This window comes from Triticum urartu, chromosome 7 (genome assembly GCF_003073215.2).
Source record: "Triticum urartu cultivar G1812 chromosome 7, Tu2.1, whole genome shotgun sequence".
Classification (NCBI taxonomy): domain Eukaryota; kingdom Viridiplantae; phylum Streptophyta; class Magnoliopsida; order Poales; family Poaceae; genus Triticum; species Triticum urartu.
Window position 1 is genome coordinate 136,059,802 of NC_053028.1, and position 5,998 is coordinate 136,065,799.

Sequence of the window (5,998 nt, forward strand, 5' to 3'; positions counted from 1 at the left end):
ACTTCAGGGACTTGCTTCACATGCGGAGAGCCAGGACACTATGCATGTGACTGCTCTCAAACCAACTATGCTCCACCCCAGCCTGAGAAGTCTTTTGGCCGTGGTAAGCCATCACGCATGATCAGTGTCAAGTCAGCTCCCACTGAACGTGGATGTGTGCATCACGTCTCAGCTGAAGACACTCATGATGATCCGGATGTCGTTCTTGGTACACTCCTTGTCAATTGTCATCCAGCATCGGTTCTATTCGACACTTGAGAATCTCACTCCTTCATTTCTGAAAGCTATGCTAACTTGCACAACATTTCATTTTGTGATATGCCCTCTCCACTAGTCATTCAAACTCCTGGATCCAAATGGAAAACTTCTAGTGTAAGCCATGGTAATAAAATCCTTGTTGACAGACTTGTATTCCTTGCATCACTTATAGCCCTCAAGTCTACAGATATTGACATCATCTTGGGTATGGACTAGATGAAAGCTCATTATGCCAAGATTGATTATTACACAAGGTCTGTTCAGCTTACACACCCATCTGGCAAGATAGTCACTGTCTCCACTAGAGTTGCAAAGCGCTAACTCTATTCTCTTAATGCCAGCCCTCTTCCAGACCTTGAAGATATCCCGGTAGTCCGTGACTTCCCGGATGTCTTTCTAGAGGAACTGCCAGGTATTCCACCTGATAGAGATGTAGAGTTTGTCATAGATCTTATCCCAGGAACCGCCCCAATCTCTAGGAGACCTTACAAGATGGCACCCTTAGAGCTAGCTGAGCTTAAGAAACAACTCAATGAATCCTTGCAAAAGGGTTTCATCCGTCCTAGTTCTTCTCCCTGGGCTTGCCCCGTCCTCTTCATCAAGAAGAAGGATGGTACGGACCGAATGGTTGTAGATTATCGTCCCGTTAATTTGGTCATGATAAAGAACAAGTATCCGCTCCCCAGGATCAACGACCTGTATGATCAGCTCGCTGTGTCGGCGTTCTGGGAACGGGGGTCCCCAGACTTGCCTACCTGCGGCCTACGGGGTGGCTCAAAGGGGGGCCCAGCAGGGCCCGTCTTCATCAACACAGACCCAAGACCCTCGCGAGGGGCCAAGCCTCGTGCGGCGGACGACACGGAGCTTCCTCAGGCACGGCCTCATCAGGCTGGCTCGCGAAGAGGCGGAGAGATCAAGGCGGGGTACCCCACGAGGTGCCCGTGATGTAGGCCATGACGACCAAGGGTGTCAGGCGGGTGCTAGCCCGCGGAGTGTCCTTCTTTCCTCTTTCATGCAAAGGGAGCAAGCGTAGGCGAGAGCATCAAGCAAAGGCACCTGTTTCGGTGCAACGAGACCAAGACCAGTCCAACGGCAAGGAAGAAGTCATTGTGGAGCCCAAGCCAGCGTCACCACCATGGCCTTTGGCAGGCGAGGACCAACTTTAGTCAGGATAAGTGTACCAGATGTTCCCCTCCAAAATGGCCAATTGTTGGCGCCCTTCCCGCTAAATATTTGGGAAGAGGCCTAGGGCCTTTGCCTATAAATAGGACTAGCCACCCACAGGGTAGGAGGATCAAGAATCGGCCACCCAGAAGCTAGCTAGGATCGCAATCGAGAAGAGAGAGAGAGAAGGGTGACTGAACTCCCCCTAGCAGTTCATCCCCCCAACCCAGGACAGACACTCGCGAGGCTGTTCTTCCTTGTATTGCTCATCATCATCAGCCCAAGAGGCAATCCACCACACCACACACTGGAGTAGGGTATTACACCACAATGGTGGCCCGAACCAGTATAAACCCTGTGTCTCTTGTGCTCTTCTTTCCATGGCTTAGATCTTAGCGAGGCGGAGGGGTGCAGGTAGGTAGAAGGCGGAATCTCCACGCGCACCCCAGTGTTCGAACCTCAAGGGTCTGCCGGAACCCGAAATCCGACATTTGGCGCACCGGGTACGGATGCGCCGGAGTCCACCTTCTACCGCTTCGTGTCCCGTCGCATCGTCATCACCATGTCCAGCGACCAGGCGGGCAACCCAGATCCATGGGCAGCGTGGCCCGCCCGCGCAGAGCCGCTCGCCTCGGGCGACCCCGTGCCCCAGGCAGCTCGCGGTCCACAGGGCGCTGCGGGCCGCGGGCGACGCGGACAGGCTTCGACAGTTCTCACACCGCGGTAGGCGCGGTCGGCAGCAAGGGCCTCCAATCACGCCGCGACCACGACACCATACACCCGCCGGGAGCAGGCGAACTCGAGGGCCGCGTTCACGGTGGCCCGAGAGCTGCTGCAGTGCAGGCTGCTGGAGGGCGGCCGCGACGTGCTGTTGGAGCGGGTGGCAGAGCTCCTGGGCTTCGCCGCCTCGGGGGCTCACCCCTTCTGCACTCAGCTCCCATCTCAAGCCCAGGGCGGCCCACGCGGGGGCTCCGCACGCGCCCGCGGGCTCCAAGGCTACTCCAACGCCAGCGAAGCTGTCGGCACCAGACTGGCGGCGGCGCTGCCCCGCTCCCGGTCCACGAAGAAGAAGGACTCGATGCGACCCACGGCCCCAGTGGACACCCGTGCTACCACCCCACGGTGGGCGCGTCAAGCAGGGCTGCGTGGCACGCGGAGCACTACGGCATGGCCTTCGGGATGATGGCACCAGAAGAATACGTGCCCCTCATGATGGACCAAGGACACCCTCACGAGGGCGAACAAGGCTCGCTCCTCAGCCCAAGCTGGGGGGACGAGGCGCCATAAGCTGAGCCCTTCCAGGAGCCCCGGACGGTCCCACTGGCCACGCTGGAGGCAACGATTATCGGGTACCGCTAATTCCTCAGGAGCAGGCATACACTAATCATGGATCGCAGGAGGTGCAGGTCGCCACAGCGAGCAGCTGCCCCGCTCCCACAGTCTCCTATCCCTCGGGAGGAGGGCGCAGGGGGCTGCAGGAGAGGGGCCGAGATCCGACATCACCACCGCGGCGTTCGGAGCAAGGTGTTCTCAGGAGGTAGGCCCTTTGTTGGGGAGGTGCCTCAGGGCCTGCCCCTGGCGGAGGACCCGTGGTCGTCGGGGGAACCGCTGGCGACCGCTCTACCCCATCGATGGCGTCCTGGTTTCTGGTCATCGTTGATGGCACTAGAGTGTGGCGCAAGGCGGGGCCCTCGTCTGGCGATATGAAGCAAGGCCGGTACCTGTGAAGAAGGCCCAGTTCTTGTGAAACTCGCCGCCCCGTGACACTCTCACGTAATAATGAGTGTGGCTGTACACGCCCCGGAGTCTCAGGGGTGCCAGCGTCAGGCCCTGGGGCTCTCTCCCACGCCCAGTGGTAGCACTTAGCTCCGCGCTGGTGAGAAGACGTCCAAGACTAGATTAGGTGCCGGACGCGGCCTTTTGTCTGCTTTCGTTGCTTTTCCCTTTGGTTGTCGCTTTCCCCCGCTGGATTTAAGTTGGATTCGAATTTGAGATTTGCGTGTGTTCGGGGAAGGGGTGCTTAGTCTCGTTCGAGCAATTTCTCGCGTTTTGGTTACCACTTCGCCTCAGCTGCCTCCCCTCGTGAGCCCCTCGCGAGCCGGGTCAGGCCTAGCTTGCGCGCAGCCCAGACTGCCGCCGCCGCATCCTCTCAGGAGGATTTGTTGCTGCAGATCCTACGGATTCGGTCAGGGAACACTCGGGACACCACAGCCTCCCACAGGCTACCTCAGGGCCCGCACGGGACAAAGGTAAACTAGCCGACCAGCGCGTCGCCTAAGCCAACCACTTGGCGCGGGTGCATGGGCAATGTAACGTCTACTAGTACGAAGAACACAAGTTTTACATGAGGGGCTCCCCCTCCAAAATGCTCTCACAGCCATCAGGCCAAAACCTGAGTTCTATTCATGCAGGGTAAGAAAACAGGAACGATGCACGATCAGTCGGATAAATCCCCCAATGCGTCCTCAGGAGCACCACCCGAACCGTTGCTGGTGTCGCTGAACTCGCCATTGCTGTCTGCGTCGCCGCCAGCGGCGTCAGGGTCGTTCACCACACCGCCTTCGTCGGCAGCCACGATCACGCCGTCGTTGTCTGAAGCGAAGGCCCTGACAAGAGCATCCACATTGTCTTCCACCCAGTGCGCCAGGTCGTCTCGGACAGCCTGGGGGACTGGGGCGATGGCGGCATCGAAATCGAAGTGGGGATCCATGTTCCCGAGATGGCTGAATACGCAAGAAAAGGCATGCCCGAGCAGGGCGCGGCTCCTCTCCTCCACCTACCTGTCGGCCCTGACCGACCGCGCCTCCAGCTGCGTCACCACATCGGTGAAGAACTAAAGGTTGCCGGCGTAGTTGACTGCGTGCGGCTCGCCAACAGCCGCCTCGCAGATGTTGCCCAAGGCTGTGTTGGCTCTCTCCCGGAGCGTGGTGAGCATGGGGCCGTGCTCATGCTCCAGGATCCGCCGCTGACGTATCTCGTCCGCATTCTGGCGCGCGACGACCTCAGCCTCCTCCACCCGCTGGCGAAGAAGGAGCACCTTGGCCTGGGAGGTGGTTGACTCCCCTTGCGCTACCTCAAGGGCGGCCCAAAAAGCATCGGCCCGCCACGTCGCTTCCTCCAGCTTGGCCCTCAAGGCAGCAGTCCTACCTTCAGCCTCGGCCCGGATCAACTCTAGCCTCTCCTCAAACTCGTGCTCGAGGTTCAAGCGCGCCATCGCCACCCGACGTCCGACCTCCTCCAGGACACAGGCTTCCCATGCAGCGACATCATCCTCCGCCTGCGTCACCAAGCGCTCCCTCGTCTCCAGATGCTCGTACTCGCGGGTACGTTCGGCGGCTTCCAGCGTCAGCGCCACCTCACGCTTCAGGAGCTCTGCTGGGTCGCCAGAGGCCACCTTCATCGACACGAGGGCTGCCTCGCGCAGCTCCACTTGCTCCTCCAGTGAGTGGCACCAGGCTAGGAGTGTAACGCCCCAAGACCAGAGATTCAGATGCCTTCCATGGTTTCCGGGTTTCGTCGTGTGATTTGTTTGGTTCATTGCATTCATCATTGCATCATGTGCATTGCATCATGTCATCATGCCATCTTCTCATAAATCTTTTGCAACTCAACTAAATAAATGGCATGGATCTTTGATCCATTTAAACCGAGGGAATTCACCTGGTGACTTCTCTTTATAACATACCCTCCCAATATTAGGGAGCTATATTAAATATTTCATTTTCGGAATCACCCATAACACATGTGCAAAATATTTTCCATGTCTATTCCTCTTCGAGTTTGACCTTCAAACACTGCCAATATATCTCATCTCTTTTATCGAGACCCCTCTAAAAAATATCAGCCCATTTAGAGTCCTTTCGAATGGGTTTCAAAATTCAAACATGTTGAATTAAATTCAACATGTGCGAATCTATTGCTCTCCAAAAACCCTCTTGCCATTTTATTTAAGTTCCTCACATTTTTGTGAGTCCAGGAAAATTAACCCCATGCCCAACTTCTTCCCCTAACTTCTCCTTCCTTTTTCTTCTCTTCTTTGTTTTTTTTGTTTTAGAAATAAGTAAGAGGGAGAAGAGAGCCCAGCCAGGCAGGCCCATCCCCGTCTAGGTGCAGCCGCCCTCTCTACTGGGCCGGCCTCCAAGGCCCAGCCAACCCCCACAACTTCTAACCCTAGCCCGATCTCTTCCTCACTCATCTCTCTCTCCCTCCCGTAGCGCCGCCAGGGGCCTCGTTCCCCATCTCCCTCTCCCTCGTTCTCCCAATGACGCCTCACACACGCACACTACCAGCGCCAGGAAGGGCTTCGCCCCGATCCCCTCGCCGCCCGGACCTGTCGTCCTCAACCCCGCCTCTCCTGCTCAGTCGCCCGCAGGAACGCCCACGCCACCAGGCCGCCATCCCACGCTCAAGCTCCTCCGTGCCCTGCTTCTCCTCCCACGCCTAGCGCCACGTCGCAACCCCGCCGGCGACCACGAGCCCTGCACGCTGCCGTGTTGCACCGTCGCTGGCCCGCCAACCATGGACTACGCCTGTTCGCCATGGCCTCCTGCCATGGACCAGAGGAGCCATGCCGCGC